The following is a 19,705-nucleotide window of genomic DNA, read 5'->3' as shown; positions in this document are numbered from 1 at the left end:
ATTTCAGGCAAAAGAGCTGGAGTTCTCTTTAGCTTCCATTCCAGGCTGAAAGTGAATTTCTCATGTTTAAAGATCCCACCATTTTTTTTGGCAACATCCAAGAAGGAAGCCAGGACAGGTTATAATGACACAGAGCCCTGTCTAATGGAGAAGGACGATCTCAGCCATTCAGGATGGAGAAGGAGGTCACATTTTTGCAAAAGGATGCATAAAAATTGAAATAGGAATTCCAATCCCATTATTTGGTAATGGGATTTGTAAACCTCATGTTCACAGGCTGAGATAAACAATATATGCTTCCCGAATCCCTCTTGGAAGAAGAACTCCTTGCAGCATAGCTAAATTACACAGTAAGTTATCATTTACAAAGAACAAAAATACGAAAAGGAGCCAGTGAAATTAATTTATGTCTAAAGGATTTCTCACTTTTTGGATTGAAGTGCAGGGAAACAGAATCTCCTCTAAAACCACGCTTGTAATGGAGATGATTTTACTGTGTTAGATCATTTCCAGAAAACATTATAAAAATGTTCCTTTTACTCAATCCAGCCAGGTTTTAATAGTAACAAAGCAAAATATAGTCTGCTATTAGCATGAAATAACATTAGCATAAATAGAAAAGAGTAAGGACACTTGAAAAAATTCCACATAAATGGCCTGCTCATTTCACTAGACACCACTATAGCTGAGAAACTGTGAAATTTCCATAATAATCGAGTGAAGAGAAAAACAAACAATTTTATTGATAGGGAAATTACATCCTGTTGCTGAATATAAAACTACAGCTCTGTTCAATGGCCCTTTAACAGCACTGAAAGTATATATTAATTTGTAAGTGTAAATGAAATGTAAACAAAATATTCTGCTCAGTATAGCCACGGAAACCTCCTGATAGTATTTCAGGGCAGGAACCCAGGAGACATATATTTGGATTCCATATCCTAGACCTCGAGCTAGTGGCATCTGATACCTTTGTGGAAAAGATTTACACAGCTGCTGTGTGGTGATATACTTGTGACAAAAAGCACTATACCAACTGGCCTATGAGACATTACTGGCTTTGGGGGAGAAGGGCTCCTTTGGGTTTTTTGCTCGCTTTGTTTCAAAAAGAGGATCCTTCAATACTTTGCAGCAATTATCCCAGATACTGCAGTTAGAAGTGACACTGCTGCAGTGGTCAGGACAGTTGCAGCAGAGCCTTCTGCTGTGCAGGACTGTATTCCCAAGGGAAGCGAAGTGCTTCTATTATGTGAAGAGCAGTAAGGAAGGCAGCTATGGAAAGGGAGTCCAGCTGGGAGGGGCCACACCAGTTGTCACTGCAGGGACACACAGCTGGCAGCCAGGGGATGGGTCTCTGGCTGCCCCAGCAGCCCCTGACTCATTCAGGGCTGGGACATGGGTGGTGATGGCAGCAGAGATGCTCATTTTTCTTAATGAGCACCTTCCCAGCCGAACTTCAGCAGCTGTCACCATGAAGCTTGGAAAACCCACAGGGAGTCTGGGGATTTTGGCACACAAACTCGCTGGAGCCCCAAGAGCTGTTGTGGTCCCAGACCCTGGGTTGCTGTGGTTCCAGCCAGGAACCTGCTGTGGAGCCAGGCTGTGGCAGATGGGACCCCACCACCCATCACAGCAGTGCTGGTAGCAGCAGATTCCTTCCTTCTGCCTGCAAACCTGCCTAGGTACTGAACACCCCTCTCCCCATCGCCTCATGCACCCATAAACACTGCTGCAAAGTAGGGCTGAAGAGCTACCCAGTCAGCACAAGGGTGCTTTACATCCTCTGCATGCTCTGCATGGCAGTGAGTGATTTCCCCCGGGGCAGCACAATGAAAGGAAATGCCTAAAATGATGCCTCTAGCTGCACTCCTGCCAGGCAGCCCCCACCGAACCCACCCTGGATGCCTTGTCCTCAAAATAGTGTTGGGGGAGAAAGGTTTGGGGGGGGATGGGAGAGATTCTGTGGCTGCACAGAGCCCGTTGAACAGTTAATGCTTTAACCTTGCGTATAATTTATACAATAAACAAAGTCACATGTTTCTCTAATAATTTAGATGTAAGCAAATGTTGATTTATTCAGGAAGGCTACTGCCAGCAGCAAAGCCTGCAGCACTGAAATTTGAATTAAACTAGGACAGAAGCAGGCTAGTCTATAATAACATTTGTATAATTTTATTTTTGCCCTTGGCTCAGTTCATTTCCTTCTACAGTAGATGCATGAAATTGGTTCTTCAGCCACCTTTAGCTGATGCTCATTGATATCAGGGGTAGGCAGAGAAGCAAGAGAATGTAACCTTTTTAGACTTTGTGTTTGCAATCATAAGGCCATGAATTCTTAGACCATTTATGACAATAATTTTCTTCTGTGCCTTTCCTTTCCACAGTGCTCTCTGAACAGCTCCATGTCATCTGTAATGATGGGGCTTTTCCCCCCACTTTTTTTTCCTGCATGGAGACTTCTAGAACAGAGCTTGCTAAACAGATGCAAATGTTGTGTTGTTTTTATTCTTTTATTCAGGCCTGAGGGCATGAAATTGGAGTTGTCTTACTCTGCTTTCAACATGAAGGAAGGGGACTGTATGATACTTCAAAAATGATGGTGAAAAAAATACGCACTAGTATTTATATATATCTGCCATGGATCCCTTGGCCAGCTTTGTGTTTGAGGAAGAGAAAATCAGCTGGATAAGAGGGAAGATGCAGACCAGCACAGGGCGGTGGCTCTGTTAGGGGTTCCTGGTGGCTATGAAAGTCCTGCACCCAAGCCCCAGAAGCACAAGAACACAAAGATAAAGTGTTTCACTTTTGTCCAGAGAACCCACAATAGGTTTCCAAGTGAGCTCTTGTGTTCCCTTTCTGGCCATCACTGGGCACTGTCCCGCTGCAGAGGGAAGCCCAGTGTTATCTGCCTGTAAGCTCACAAGTCCTCTGCAGTGCTGGGCTGATATGCCCTGGAGACCCTGCTTGAAATGCTTCTAAAGTCACTGTTTCCAGCTGTGCTGAGCCAGGAGGGACACTCAAGCTGAAAGGACTTTATGGGTGAAAGAGTGAAAGCAAAGCAGAGACTGGAGAAAGGGGAGGTGAAGGGAGGGAGACAGGAGCTAAGAACAGCACTGGTAGAAGAGTGATAACTTCTCTGGCAATGCCACAAAGTCATCTTTTAACTGCAGCCAGGATGAGCAAGAATGTTGCCCAAGATTAACTTATTTTTTTCCAGAGGTAGATCCAGCCAGACGCAAAATCTCCCGTGCCCATCACAAACCAAGGTAGTAGTGCTCTTATGCATAACACCCATGTCTATGGTGATTTCACAGCTGAGGTTTTTGATAAGGAGTAACTTCATTTTTGCAGTCCTCTCAGTTGCAAACAAAAGCTTCTTAACAGAAATCAAAAATAAACCAAGTCCTGTGAGTCCAGGGCAGTTTCCGGGACTCATGACCTGTCCATGTCCCCAGCTCACACAGACCCTGAAGCCTGTCAGTGACATTTTCAAGACCAGCCCAATAAAAGTTTGAGCAGAAACAGCCACCTCATGTGCTTTAACAGGGGGCTGTGGCTGACTGCCAGGATGGGAAATGCCAGCCTCAAGCTCCTCCATTGTAAAAGTAATATACTCCCTCTCCTTTCCACAGAGTGACCACAAAAATTGTACCAGTCCACGCCCCTCTGAACCACCTATTGCCTCAGGAGGGAAAACACTGAAACAGGACAGTTTTCCAGTCCTAAATCCCAAGAGTATGTGACCTATGGATGTCTTGAATCTCATGGCCTCACATGACCCATCTTGCACTGTCTCACCTAAAAAGTAAGGGCCATGCCACATTCCCCTTCAGGCAGCTTTCTCCAGCTGTGGGCTACAGTGAAGGGAGCAGAACCCCCGTGCGACTGCTGTGTCCATTCAGTTCTGTCCGTGGCAATACTCGCAGTCCCCTGTTCCAGCCTCTACTCCTCTTCCTTTCCCCACCTGCTGGTTACTGCGAGCAAGGGAAGGGCAAGCTGGGGGTATTTCCTTTGCTAAAGCATGTGGGAAGCAGTAGCAGACTGCAACACTACCATCCACAGCCTCCCAGGCTGCTCTTTGGATACCACAGCCATGTGCCCCTGACCTGGGGCAATGTCATGGTTGAGCCCTTACTTCCATTATTATTAATTAAAACATTAGAGGAGATCCTCAGCTGGAGTAAATATTCATTGCTCCTGGCTCTCGCCCACTGGTTTCTGAAAGCACACAGAAGTAGTCACATTTATGCTGTTAGCACTGATCTTGGCTCACACTTCTGTGGTCAAATAAATAAATATCACTGCATCCCATTTAGCTCTGTTAATGCCACATTAAGAATGGCATGTGTTTTGACATAACCACCCTTTCCCACATTTTTTTAAACACCATAAATGAAGCATTAAAACTCCCAATCCATCACAATGACATCAGATCAGTGGACTGTGACTTTTATGACATCAGAACAATTGATTATATGACTCTTTTATGTGTAGCTTGCTATCTGATGATTGCTCTTCTCTCCATATATTACATCCTAATATCTTGGAAAAATCTCAAGAGATAAAAAGGAATCACTGTGAAGCAGTGATGTACAGTAGTTACAGAATTATCATAAAACTGTCATAAAAATTGTAGAAACAAAAATGCCTTTAAAGATGGCACTTTTCCATTATGGGTCCCTAGCTAATGGTCTGGAGTTGCCCTGTGCATACCTTACCATATTTACTTTTCCTGGATATTTCTGTACCTTTCTCCCAGAAGATTATATGGTTATCAAGACATGCTGGTTTCCCTGCACACTTTAAGTCTCATTACCCCATTATATCAACTCCAACAAATCAAATGATTGTTTTAGCAGGCAAAATTCAGAGTTTCTTTTCAAATAACCCAAAACTGAATGAAAAATAAGAAAAAACATCTGACAAGGAAAGAGAGGTATGACCTGTTTGTTGTTACAAGATTGCTGAAAGAAGACAGATATTCAGTAGTGCTTATAAAGAAAGGTATTGTTAAAATTAGAATCAAGGTACAGAATAAGCAGCTCTCTCCTGCTAAGAGGTGACATGGAAATCTCTGCCCAGAAGAAAGACCTCCAACTGGATTTTTTACTGTAAACCCACATGTGCCTGGGCCCAGTTAACATGCAAGGTGCTGTGGCACGTAGCTGTATGTTTTCTTGTGCTCTCCAGATTATCCACACAAAGCTGTTACCAGAATGAGTAAGCCAGTGCTTCTCTTTTTCAGATACAGATGTGGCTTCTGTTGCTGTGTGGGATGATAAGGCCCAATGGGCAAAAGCTAAATTATTTTCTTTTTTTTTATCTTTTGTTTTAATTTCAAGGCAATTCAATGTAAACAGAAAGGTGCTACAGTCATAAGGACACTGTAAGTCATGGCAGAAGTTAATGCCTTGGGGTCCTGAATGATGAACTCCAGCAAACCCCATCCCTGCTGCTGCAGATGTGCACGTTCCTGTCCCTCCTCTGAGCCAGTCACAGAGGTCACAAAAAGCATCATATGCCAGTGGCCTCCCTGATCCATTTCCCTGTGCTTTCCTGGGGGACCACGGACACGTGGGCAGGTGTCTGTCTCACTACCTCTGCTCCTGCAAGCGGTGACTTCTGGCAGAGCAGACGGGCCAGTGACCAGAGCAAGGGTAGCTGTCCCTTGAGCAACTGCAGCTGTTGCTGCTCCACATGTGAGTGGACACCCACAGCCACTCATAGACACTCCTTCCCAGGGTGTCTGCCTCACTAGAACAATACAGCAGCTTCAAGAATAACCTTAACATCTTTAAAATACTTTGGCATCCTTACACAGAAGGCACTAGAGAAAAGATACATTCCTAGTAAAGTCTTGATGGGTAGCCAGGTGTGCTAACACCCTCTAGTCACCCTCAGAAATGATGCAGGGGAAGAAAAACAGGGCCTCTCCAGCTGTTTTTTTCCAGCCCCTCCAGCACACATACACACAGAGACATACACACACCTGGGAGCTCCAAACCACATCTGGACATTTCCTATGGGCAGTAAACACAGACTGTTGGCCCTCCAGTCAAAATTGCCAAGCAAGGAAAACTGCAGAGTTCAGCAGCCTAAGAACCAACCTCCAGGTATGGTGGCACCTCTGGGAAAACCGTGGTACTGTAGTGGGAGGGGAGCTTCACCAGACACTTCCAGTCTGTCTTGGTGCTCACATGAAGCAGGGACCTGGATAAATTTACCCCTGGATAAATTACTCCTTTTTTAATTCTTCTTCCTCTGTCCCTCCCAAACCGGCATATTCTGGGAGGTTGAGAGGAAACCTAAGCTATCTAAAATGATGAATGATTACTACTTATCCATCTTTCAAGGATCTGCACTCTCTTTTATTGGGGTGAGAGGAGAAGAGATGTGTAGCTGGGACCTTTACAAGTGCCCTTTGCAGACTTCAGGGTGATTTCAAGGGCAGCTTATGGCACAGGATATTGACAACAACAGAGCCCATCTTGAACACACACCCTTAACTCATTCTTAATTTATATGCAGACCAAGCAGCGACATTATTGTTCAGCTGGGGGCATATTTAATTGCTGAATGTTCTGCAGATGTCTTGCAGGCTGTATAGATAAAGGCATTTTAAGTTGCTGACTTATAACAGCACATCTTTCTTCTTTTAACATAAAAATTCCTACCTTCTTTGATGGATGTGGAATTTTTAAGACTGAAATCCTGTGCTAGTCCTTGAGAATATTTTAGCAAATGTTAAACTCCCTGACACTGCAAGGGAGCAGCTCAACCCTGCTGCCTTTTCATTGGGGAAAAAATTAGCTTCATTACAGTAAAAGCAGTGTTTTCCCATGACATGAAATTGAAGAAGGCCCATTATTGTTTCTTAAAACCCAGCAGTGTGACTCGCCAGGCTCTAGCCAAACACTGAAGCCATGGCAGTTTATTTGAGTGCAAGCAGCCTGCTCAGTGCTCAGTAAGACATAAATGGGTCCAGAGCCTTGTCCCAAGGTGGCTGTAACCCACGGGCAGCTCTGCTAAGCATTCCTGGTGCCAAGGGTTCCCTTCACTGCAACACTCTGAGGTGCCAAGCAATGCAGGGTCACACCCATGAACTTAAAGCTCTTGTCTTTTGCAGGTTCCTATCTTATACTTAAGAACTAACTACTGCATATCGTGTCTGGGTTTTGGGGTGTTTTTAAATCTCTCCCAACCTTCAAGACTAATCAGACTTACAAATAGTTGTCTCATATAAATTTTTTAATGATACCTACAATGTCCTTTCTGGCATGTGCTACACTAGGGCACCTCTGTCTTAGTGACATAGGTGTCTGACAATTTGTCAAGGAGATAGTCATAAATTAGGCAGAAAACCGGACTCCATTAAAAAAAAAAAAAACAAAACAAAAACAAAACAAAAAAAAAACCTAAAAAAACCATAAAAGCTGGAAGGAGGCAACTTGATGTGGCATGGCTCCTGGCAATGAGGAAGCATGAGTGCATACTGAAGCTTAGAAATAGAAAGTGATGTCCTCATAAAAATATGGCTCTAGGCTGGTGTGCCACTAGAAATTCTTCTGTCAGTTTAGAATATTTAGCTCTAAGGGATCTCTACTTTCAAATGGATCTTTTGATGCAAAATAGGCTGCACAGACGGAGATAGTGTTGAAGAAGGGAGAGTTGCATTTGCTCCCAGTTATGCTTGGTAAACTGGAGATTTTTAGATAGGCTTTTTGATCCCAAAGTGTTGAGAGGGCAGGTGGGTTACCTTACCAGTGCGTTGGGTCTCTGGGTTCTTCTAACTGAAAACTGTTACTGATACCAGGGCAGCTAAATAACACTGAAAGCTTCAACACTGCTGGTTATCAGGGGAACCTCTTTAGCCTAATTTGAAAGCTCAAAGCTTCAGGCAACTGCTTTTTTTCGTTACAGGCTCTTTTGTGTGATGTTCCAATGCAGTATATCCAATCAATGATGCCATATCACGCATGGTACCATCCTGTGGATGTTTATTCCCCCTGTGTTTTGTATTTGACTTGTTAAACCGCGAGAAGAGTTCAGGGAACAAACGGGGGGAAAAAAAATAAAAAGCAAACTCCTCAGCTCCCCTACTGCAGAAATTTTAAACTAGTGAATACACAAGCCTCAGCACTCCAAGAGAAATGAAAAGAAGCTGAAAGTGAAAATATATACATATGTATACACATGAACAAAACATGAGCCATAGTCATGGCAATCTGGGCTCCAATGTGCCAAACAAAAGGGGTTATTCCTTCAAGCAATCTTTGTGTTGTAAAATTTAGGACACGGCAAGGCTGGTTTATGATCACACTGTAGATTCCGTTATAAAACTACACAGTTTCTGTACAGTAAATTCCACTGCATAATTAGAGCAGGCTGCTTTGGAAGATTTTAATATTGCATCTTCTAAAAAGGGGTTGTTAAGGATAGTCTGGATAGGCTGGAGAGAAGGGGACAGGACTAATTATCAAGATATTCATTCTGCCTTTCTTCTGTTCTTCTTTTCACACACACACACTTCATTATTTAGGTTCATTTGAGGAAATGACAAGAATTGTGAGGATTCTTTCCACATAGAGTTTTTATTAATGTAAATAATAATGGGCCAGATCTTCAGATTAAATAAATCAGACTCTTTCATTTGCAGTGTGCTTGTGTAACTAATGTTAAATTGATTTTACTTATTAGGATGCCAAAAAATAAAAGTAAAAGCAGGCTTCATGATGAATGATTAATTTACAGAGGGTGCTGATGCCTTCTGAGGCTTTGGCCCAGGAGAGCTTAAGGAAACTCCATCGTTTCATAACACTTTTGATTTAATTTCTTGTGAGCTAGCTCACTTTGGAACTCAGATCTCAGCTCAACTAAAACCAGTGCTTATATTAACTGCATTTTTTATTGTGTTTACAAGACTTTACTTTCAATCTGGTTTCTCTTGCCCCTCTGTTCTGAAGAAAGCCACAAATCTGCATTTTTGGTGCTGTAGTCCCTAGTCAGTGAGATAAGTACGAGATAGTAATTTTCCTATTGTCTTTTCACACAATCTCTCTCAATTAGGAACTAATATTTGTATCTTAATATCAGCAACAATGGGACAATCAGGCCATCAAAAGCGTCAGGCATCCAACAGAGATACACTGAGCTGTTTTCTTAGACCAGGAGAAGAAACTCTTCTTTTATTGGCTTGATGGTGCTTAGTGATAGAGCTGATGGTGCTGATAACCTTGTGCTGTCATTGACACGAGCCAGGCATGAGGCTGTTCCATCCTGCAGGAATATCCTGCATTTGCTATTACCCTGAAGCAATTACCAGGTAGTTGGAGCTTACTTTTTTTTTCCATCCTAAAATATAAGATCATCTAACCACTATTTATACATTTCCATGAACACAAAGTGTCCGTGGATACACAGTGGCCTTGAGTTCAACCAGTGCTGCTGTTCCTTTCCTGCACTAGCTCCCTGCCATGTGAATCCTCATGGTAAGTCCAAGATGATTTTGTTGATTCCTGGAAGATGTCATCAATGCAGTTGTGACAGGGAGGGATGAAGCAACACTTACACATTCACCGTGGGTGTATTAATTTCATTTACAAGGGAGGTGTTACCCAAAATTAAAGGTATTGCCAACTTAGTAAACAAATCACTGCTGGAGTCAGCTGGGTGTAATTAGATGAGACCTCTTTTCTCCCTTAAAGGCTTTGGTGTCAGAATAACAAATCAAATGGCAAATTGATCAATTCATACAAGAATAGCACAATTTTCCTTCTTACACCTACTCGTCTTACTCTGTATCCACACAGTTCAGATGTGTTTGCCCACCTTTCCCGTATTTTCAGTTCATGTCATTTGTAAGCAGGAGTTAAGAAAGTAAACCTAAGGAGGAGGCAATGTCTGCCACTCAGGATAAATATTTAAATAGTGAGGAGCACTCTCCAGCTAGGAAGCACAGCAGAAAAGCAAAGAAATGCATTATTAGGAAGGAAGGTGAGCCAGCTAAGCTCTCAATCCAGCGAGGCAGAAACAATGGAAAGGCCCGCCCATGTCTGCAGGGGAACTGCAGTCCCCAGGAGTCCTGGAAATTGTGCCAGCACCTGCCAAAATGTGCCTGGGGTGGCACAACATCACCTACCTTTTGGAGTCTTCTCAAATCTGAAATGAAGCTCAGCAAACCAAAGCTAAATACAACTGTAGGCTTTGGGCATTTACCCCTGTGAATACACAGGGAATAACCTGGCATGGAGAAACTGAAAAAAAAAAAACAAAATAAACTCCCGAAAAACCAAACCAACAACAACAACAACAAAATCCCCAAACATGTAGAGACTGTGTTCATTTAAACATCATGGCTAAGAGATGTATGAACCCAGGTGTGTTACAAACATTATTCTCAAATGTTGTAGCAAGTGACATGAGAAGGAATGCTTTCCATACAGGCAAAGGCAGCCAGGCACAGAATTACCTGCAGAATTCAGAACAGCAAGGACAGCAACTGTTTTAACTACTGCCAGCTTATTTTGTAGGACTGGCTGGGAGCAGCATTTTTATGAAATATCATGACCCAGACATTCTGGAAGCACCAGCATCCCCACAAGCAAGGGTTTTCCCTTTTGGTCCTGTTTATTTTCACTTTGTGCTGGAGGAACAAAAGATGCATTTCTGTCAAGTCATGTGGTAGTAAGTATGCTCAAATGAATGTCCGTTCTTACAATGTTGTCAAAAATAACTCATTTTTCCAAACAGCAAATTTGAATTGCCACCTTAATCAGTGTAATAATCAGTACAATATGGAGGGTTTAAGCCCCAGTTCATCAAAGTATTTAAACATGTGCTAAGTATCATTGCACTTGTGCAAAGAGTGAAAGAGAATAAGCAGGGCTGAAGGAAAAAATGCAACTCTTAAAACCAGTGAATGAACTTGGTGCTATTATAGAATCATGGAATAGAATCATTTTGGTTGGAAAATACCTTTAAGATCATTGAGTCCGACAAATTATCTAAGTCCAGCACTAAACACTAAGTGCAACATTTACACTTCTCTTAAGTTTACCTCCAGGGATGGTGACTCAACTGCTTCCCTGCACAACCTGTTCCAGTGTTTGGCAACCCTTTTGGTGAAGAAATTTTTCCTAGTATCTAATCTAATCCTCCCTTGGTGCAACTTGAGATAAGGTCTTCCTTTTTGAATCTCCTTTTCTCTGGACACCCCAGTTCCCTCAGCTGCTCCTCATCAGGGTGGTGCTCTAAACTCTCCACCAGTTCCATTGCCCTTCTCTGGACATGCTCCAGCACCTCAATGTCTTGTAGTGAGGGCCCCAACACTGAGCATAATATTCAGGTATTGTGAGGAATCTCCCTAAGGAGGATCCGATCGGCATTTTCACGCAAAAAACAATCAGTAAAAAGCAATCAAATTTCAGTACCCTGCAGAATCCAGCAAATCAGATTTAGAAAACACCCTTTGAAAAGATGAGATCATCCCCAAAGAGTGGCCAGGAAACAGGTCCCCTGCCATGACCGGTGATCCCATTGTGTGCAGGGGTAGCTGGCATCTGCAGTCAGCCAGGAACACCCAAGAGGCTGAGCAGGGTAATGAGCACCCGGACCTCGAGAGAGCCTCCAGGCACTCTGTGATCCAACTCAGCAATTTAAGACTAGGGTGTTTACACTTCTTCCTGCAATTCTCTCCACAGTCTGCCCAGCAGTATTTCTGATTGTCCCATCTTTCTTTAAAAATATTTTACAGAACTCAGTTGGAGAACGCCATTCCGAATAAATCATTGAGAGTATAGCTCATAATTTTAAAATTAGGAAATGGAGGGGGTTAGTGCATAGCTTTGACTCTGTTGCTCTCAGGTAGATATGTAGGTGTTTATACACATATACAGATATACACAGAAGAGTATTCATTATTACTACTCCTCTAAAGAAATTCTCATAAGCCAAGTAATTTTTAAAACCTGAAAAATAAGGTAACACAACATATTTGTTCCCAGTATTAAAGTAATATGAAATTGCAGTATGTTTCCACAAGCTTACACTGGATCTGTGGATCTCCACAGTAAAATTCATTTAGTGATCAAGGTAGGAATGAGAAATACAAACCTGGGTTATTTAAGTCTATATGAACTTTTCTGTTGACTTCAGTTTGACAACGAGTACAGTTTCCATTAAAATTTTTTTGGGGGATATGCAAAGCCCTAAGTACTAAGTATCCAAAAAATCCAGAAGGAAGGTGTGTGGTACACATCTATTTGTAAGTTCCTCATTCCCTGAAGCGCTATGATAAAAGGAAGTTTGCGACTTACATCTTTCACTTAGTAAAGTTTTGCAACTAAGTTAGTTAAGAAGACAGAAAACATATACATAAAAAGAAATCCTGCAGCTGTATAGCTAAGACCATAAAGGAAAGTTGTATTAATTTTACTTAAGAAATAGATTGTGCCTTTGTGATCTTACAACACCATTTCTCACTGAAATCCGGCAAGCACGTAAATTTCTTCCACAAACAGAAGTCATCCACACCAATATAGTATAATTAAGATGATTTATTTGGATTTCCTTCAAGCTTTTGACAAGATCCTTTCCTAAAAAAAGTCCTGTAAAAGCTATAGAGCAGAAAAGTAGTGTTGTTCTCTGTTGTAAAAAGCAGACTGGGAGACAGGACCTCCTGAGTGCTCATTGTATTTCCTTTGATCTATATGCCCTGTTCATAATATGCCTGACACTTACTCCTTCTGTGGCTTTGGGCAAGTCATATAATCTCTCTGCCTCGTTTTCCTATCTCGAGGGGTATTGCATGGATTAGTTAGTCAATGTTTGCAAAGCAGCTGAAAGAGTATTCACCAGATTCTCCTGGGGAAGCAAGGACACTTAGCTTCTTGGGAAGTCATGACCAATAAATTCTAAGGCATGCTACAGAAAATAAAAACCAGAAGAAAAATGTACCCGGCTTTGACACAGACTCCACCTTGTTTAGTTCAGCTTGTTCCTGAAAAAGGTTGCACACACCAATTCCCTTTCCACAACTATTAAGGGATCCCAGGACCTGCCCAGTCCTTCGGTCTTGGGCGTGGCTGCTGTTGAGAAAGGAGGACAATGAAGGGCTCCCAAAGGGGACACCAAAACCTCACACAATGAATGTTTGCACTAGTGAGCTGGCAGAGGAAAATAAACAGTGAGTGAGTGACACTTGCTGATACTCGTTGTCCTATGCCATTGAAAAGAACTATGAGAAGCCTGAGAGGAATTGAAAAGCATTGGTGTATCCTGAATTTGGGCATGACTGATGATCAGATGAAATTTATCTTGGATTACTGTAAGGGAATAAACATTGGCAGGGTTTTTCATCGCTTTTTTTTGGCAGTTGACCTCATAGCTTTTACTTTAAGTTTGGTTTAAATTTGCTGCACAGTTACAATCCGTAGATTTTCATGTCTTTATGTATAATAGCATAGAGAAATAACTGATCATCATTCCTAGGCATCAGTGTGGGTGGTTTAGCTGACCATTGAGTTTAAAAGGCAAATTGTAAAAAAAGCTAAGTGAGAAATGAAGAGACAGTATCACAGTCAAGCCATTGATAAGAGGCCACAAATCACCAGGCAAAGGCAAATGAGTATTTTCTCAGCATTTGTGATCCTTCCTGACCATTTTGGGAACTGCTTTTCTCTCTTGGCTGCCATAAGAGTGAAGGTGGCTGCTACTGCATTAGCAGCATTTTCTCCTGCAGAAGATGAGTTCAGAACACAGAGGGATAAGCCACCTTTGGCAGGGTGGGTGCATCTACAGTAGTTGTTTTTCACTTTGGAGTAGCTACCAGTGCACACAGGTAGTGTAATTGCAGGGAGAGGAGAAGGCAATCAGCTGCCTTGGCACAAGCCCTTCTCCTTTCCTCGCACCAGCAACTCTGCCAACTACATCAAGCCGCTGACTCTTTGCCATCACCATTTGCTTTTCTATTTGTCAGGGGACTTCCAAGCATAGATGTCACCTTGGCAGAAATGCTTTCTGCTGATGTGTTCTTACTTTTGAGATGCCTCTTTTGTGCCACCTTCCTTGAATTGTCTCTGGATTTATATTTGGTGATCATCATGTCGTTTCTCTTCTAGGAGCACCCCTTTCCTGTGTACTCTCCATGGTTCTGTTACTCACTGGAAGAAATACCACAAAAAAAAAAAAAAACCAAAAAACAAACCAAACCAAAATAAAACACAAAACACAAATAAAACCCAACCCCCCCCCCCCAAAAAAAAAAAAAATCCAGAGCAGTCTAGCAGGAGGGACTTCTCTCAACATCTGTCTTCTGCTGGTCTGGATGGAGAAAGGTTGCCTGGAGGTATGTATGGCACTATTGCCTTTGCATGAACTAGCACAGCAATTTTCATTGACTGTGGCATGAGAGGGAGAGTTTTGCCAGATGGACATTTTTCCCTGGCAGACATTTTCAGCCTCTGCCTTAGGAGATGTGACTGTGTTTATTTTCACAGGCAGTCAACTAAAATCCTCTTTAACTTCTCTTCATGTAGGTCTCTTCATGTCCCTCTAGCAGCTGTGATAGGACCAGCAGGGCATGGATTAAAATATCGACAAGCTTCTGGTAAGCCACTGGTTTTGACCAAGAAATTAACAAATATGGATTGTGATGAGACCTCAAGGTTCATATCCCTGACTGCTATCATTACCCAAAAAAACCACTGTTTTTGATGGGATGATGTCTATCATCCCTACTATATACTTTTTTATTATATAATAATAGGTAGTGAGACATTAATAAAACATGAAAATTACTCCTAAAACTGCAACTGGGATATGTACACTATATATGGAACCAAGAAGGAGATACACAGAACCTTATCATTTTACCAACTTCCCTCTTTGCATAAACTCATCCATCAAATATGGCAAGAGTAGCCCAGGTCCTGAAATTCCCTGCAAACCCAGAAAATTACAGTGATGTAAAATCAGTATGTGAAAAACTGTTGCTTTCCAGGAAGTGGCTGGGAGAAAAACATTATTGATTTAAAAGTGGATTTCTCCAAGTTATTCAAAACAGAAAAGTACCACCTCTTTCCAGATTCTTGTTTCTACAAAGAAAGAACAGGAGATGCTAGCAACATCAGTTTTTCAAAGCTCATGTATAATTTTGAAAGCATAACATAGTTTCTGTCACACATAAATATACTATTAATAATAACATGTTTTTGCTTTGGAAAGGGATTGTTTCAGACACTTGCTGCTTCTTTAGCAGAAGGGTAGTGAGTATCTCCTTCAAATATCCTTTTGACAAGATACAATTACTCTACAATGAGTCTAGAAAATTAGTCTGGTTCCAAAATCTGCAGGTCACTCCTTACAGCAGCATTTTTAAGTATAAAGCCTTGTTTCTTTGAAACACGTTTCTGAAGGGGGGGATGAAGCAACAGCCCTATTCACATTTTGTGATCTGCCCCCTTCTTTATCCAGATCAGCTCCTTGAAAATCCCAGATCATAATACCCACTCCCAGACTTTGGGCTATTCAAAACATAGACACAAATCCAGATTTCACAGCCTGAGTTCCTGTTGCAGCTCTTTGTGTATCACTGAAATATTTCCTCAGTTCACTAGGATGGTTTCTTGGGTAGAAAGTCATACTTCAACTAATGATCTCAATGTATTTCCATATTATGCTGAATCACACATTTTCTGGAGGAGAGTGTTTAGAAATATATCTCTGTTAAAAAACTGTAACATCAATGTCAATTTCCTTTCTGAAATCTCAAGGAACAGTTGAGTAACACTTCTGAGAATGGTAGTTTTAATGTTAAAAATCCACGAGGGAAGGTTGTTGGTGTGTTTTATTATATAACAACACCAAATACCTCTGCTCATTGTGTCTGTGTATATAGGTGTGCTCAGGGAATCACTGTTATAGGTAGGAGTGTAGAGAGATTCTGACACCCAAAGGATGCACAAAGAGATACACCAACATAAATTTCTATGGTGCCCTGAAGGTACTTCCATTGTATTAAGGGCTTCTCATGAGCAGCTCTGGCTCAGGCAATAGGACCACGAAGTAAAACAGAGTGTTTCTGGATTAGATGAACTGAGAATGAGGCAGATTATACTACCTGTAGAAACCATGTTTTCTGTTATAGGTTATTGAAATATGAAACAACAAAACAAGTTAATCAAATGCTTATTTTTCTCCTTACCAATTTCCCTTCTCCCCCAACATACACACGCATAACCACAAAAGCACATTTTGCCCACTTTTCCTCAGTGTAGTCTTTAATTAGAATGAGTTGAGCAGTTAAATTGGAACGATCTTAGAGCAATTTGTACAATCTCAGGAGATACATTATCAGTTATGCCCTGAATTCTGCATGGTCCCTCTGAACAGTGAGGCCAACTGAAGCTCCTTGCACATTCAACTCTGCTCGTGTTTCACATGATCCAGCCCAGAAAAGCTTACACTAACCATAAGAGTGCATTAATCCTTTTGCAAAGGGTATTGACTAATCTGAAACAAAATCTGCCTTGCAGTGAGGGGTAGAGGTTTCCAATGTGCATTGGGGAAATCCAGTCAGAGTAAAAGACAGCAGGAGCAGATGTAAACTCCAACTTGCCTCTGCCCTCACAAGTTGTATAGAATGGGTCCTTTCTCACCTATTTTGCAGCAGAGACAGGCTTTCTGTACAGAAAAGTCTGAAGGCAGGAAACAAAGCCAGTGTGGTATTATCCTCTTGTGCCCCCCAGAAAGCCTCTGCAGTTACCAAGCAAGCAGAGGAGTTGCTTCTCAGGGGAAAGAATAACTGGGGAGGGAAGAGAAATGCAGAGAACTTGGCAGAAATGCAGAGAATTCCCCAAAGTTAATCATAAATGTGTATGCACATGGGAGGAAATGACACTAGGGTACATGTTTTCAGCCCTACATGTTCATAGGCAATGCTCTAAGCTTTTAAACCTATCCACAAGTGTCATGATCTGCTAGAGGTTTTAGCAGCTCTAGCCTCCATTGCTGGCAGAGGGATTTAGATGTGCTGAAGGCTTCCAAAATACACTTACAGATCAGCCCCCAAAACCTGAAGAGAGGCTTTCTGTGAAACTACTCTTGATTATCCATCCAGGCTGTAAGATTATCCATAGCTTCATATGGGAGCAAGAAGCTCCCAAGAGAGCTTTTTACACTCCTTCTGTAAAAATTTATGTTTCTGGGGAAGGGACTTCACTCTGGGAGTTTTCATACCAATGATAAAATTACAAAAAATGAACTTCGTGTCCAATTCTAGTGATGTTATCTCACCTTAAAACAGCAACTCAACAAGTCTGGTGGTATTCTCTGAAGCAGACAACTGAAGGAGCTTGCAGTACAAGAGATTTTGGTGCTGGGATGCAGAGAGATATCACCCCCTCTTACAGCAACTGGCAGGCAGAACTGTCATATCTGGTCATGACATGAGGCCAGAGCTAAGGGATCCACAAGGAAATCCACCACTCTTTCTGTTTCTGTACGGATTTGCATTGCCTAACGGAGGGATAACCACATAACCAGGAACTGGAGTGGGATGTAGAAGCAGTTTTGTTCAAGTTCATCTTTTTTAACTAGCAGCAAAAGGACGTAAGTGCAAGCAGTACACAAGGACTATGTAGAAATATGGTAGAAGCACTTGTTTCTACTCAAGTTCAGTTCTCTTCCTTTAGAAGATCTAGCTCCCTGTTATTCTCACAAATGCAGGAGGGATGATGTTGCTTAGGCTACTTCACTGTTTGGGAGGGTTCACACTGTTCAATCCATTTCACGGCTAAATAACAAAATACGTTTCTTCAAATACTGCATTAAAATGTTACTGGTAATAAAGAAAAAGATACATTATTTTTAACACTCCTTGGGGAAAACAAATCTGGAAAAGCTGTGTTTATAAATCTAGCCCCATTCAAATGCAATGTAATCTTTCTATTTCTCTATGTAAATGTATCTTTCTATTTTTCTCAAAGGAAAAAAGAGCCACTGACAAAATATCTAGTGCAGGCAACTGTTGCTAGCTTTATATTTCCACACTAAGCTGCTCTTCTCAGTATTTTTGAAACAAGACTGCAGCACGCATGAAGTCCATGAACTGCAGGAGGGAACTTTTAAAAGAAGGTCAAGCTGACAAGAGGGCCTTCCTGAGAAAGCCAATGTACTTGTTTCCAGACAGGATTATAGCTAAATCAGAAATAATGCCCTTTAGCAAGTGGACACATATGATCTGCAGCCGTTGGAAAACCTGCCTGTTCAAAAGCTGCAATTTTCCAAACTGTTAACATTGACAATGATATGGAAAAACTACTGTAGTTTTCCAGAGGCTAATTATGAACAGGTGATGATTTGAGGAAAAATTCAGAAGTCAAATATTGAGCTCAGTTTGAGCTCATTAAGGTTGCTATTCAGCATCAGTAAAATATTCATAATGCACAAACATGCTGTAGTTTATATAAATCTGTTTAAAAAAAGATAACTCCAAGTAAAATGGAACATAATTTGGTTTAATGTGTTCTCCTTTGTATGCAAATTACCTCTCAGCAGTTAATAAAGGTAAACACTGCTATCTTATTTAGATATACATGGCAGCCTGTATGGGTTATATTTACATCTAGTGAACATTAGCAATGTCAAAATACATCCCTATATCAGAGTTTGGCCTCATCAGCAGTAAACTCAGGCTTGAGTTTAGACAGTGAAGTCTGAGGATACTGCAACCTGTGAAAAGAAAGAATAAGCAGCGTCTCTCTCCTCTTCTGGGGACTTACTATGGAAATGTTTAATTTGCATGTGAAAAGAGATGCAGATAGTACTTCAGTGGAGCAGTTAATATCGACTTATTTGAGAAAATCTCCATTTTATTCATGTGCCTTTATATTTTGGATCCCCATGTAGAGGAAAGAACCAGGCTGCAGTCTCATCTTGGTGTGATAGTGGACAAACTGAGGCAGCAATATCTACGCAAAAGGGCTTGCAGCTGCCCCTATGGGCATTTACCCTACCCCATTTCAGCCCATGATTTTCTGTATTGGAGAAGAAAGTTTTACCAAATGAGCCTCCTTAAGGTAAAAAATAATACGATTTTTTACTTCATGAGAAAATATACCTTTTCTTATCTAGTGCTGACATCATTTGATAAACACTTTGCTGCAGGTAAAATAACTGTACAAGGATATTTTTCATATTTTTAAAGGATGCTATATTGCAATTTTTCTTCACCTTTCACCATAATAGCCATTTGCTAGCTTGGAATTAAAATTGGTTCCTTTACTGATTATTTTTCTCTGTGTTATGCAGGTTGCTAATGACTGCCAGGCTGCTGGCACGGCTTTATTTATTAGAAAGAGAAGAGCAGTGAAGCATTTAAAAGTCACATACACAGGCCATAAAAATTTTTTTGTGTTGACACATTGTAATACAGAAATAAAGTTAGGTCATGACACAGGTGTATTGGACTTTATGTAAGGTTTTATTTCATCTGGATGGAAAACTGAAATTTTTCTTTACTGTGAACTGACAAACCATGAGAACCTTTAAATTGTTGAACCAGCTTTAAGTACTTTAAAATGACTGTGCTCAAGCTGCATAACATTATTAAGGTTGCAATGATCCTGTTTCATACAAACCCGGTTGGGGAAGGCGCATATGGCTGAGGGGAGATTTTCCTCTTGTGTGCTACTAGTTTGTGGAAGAA

Source organism: Sturnus vulgaris, chromosome 1 (genome assembly GCF_052056855.1).
Source record: "Sturnus vulgaris isolate bStuVul1 chromosome 1, bStuVul1.hap1, whole genome shotgun sequence".
NCBI lineage: Eukaryota > Metazoa > Chordata > Aves > Passeriformes > Sturnidae > Sturnus > Sturnus vulgaris.
Note: the sequence above shows the minus strand (reverse complement) of the source record.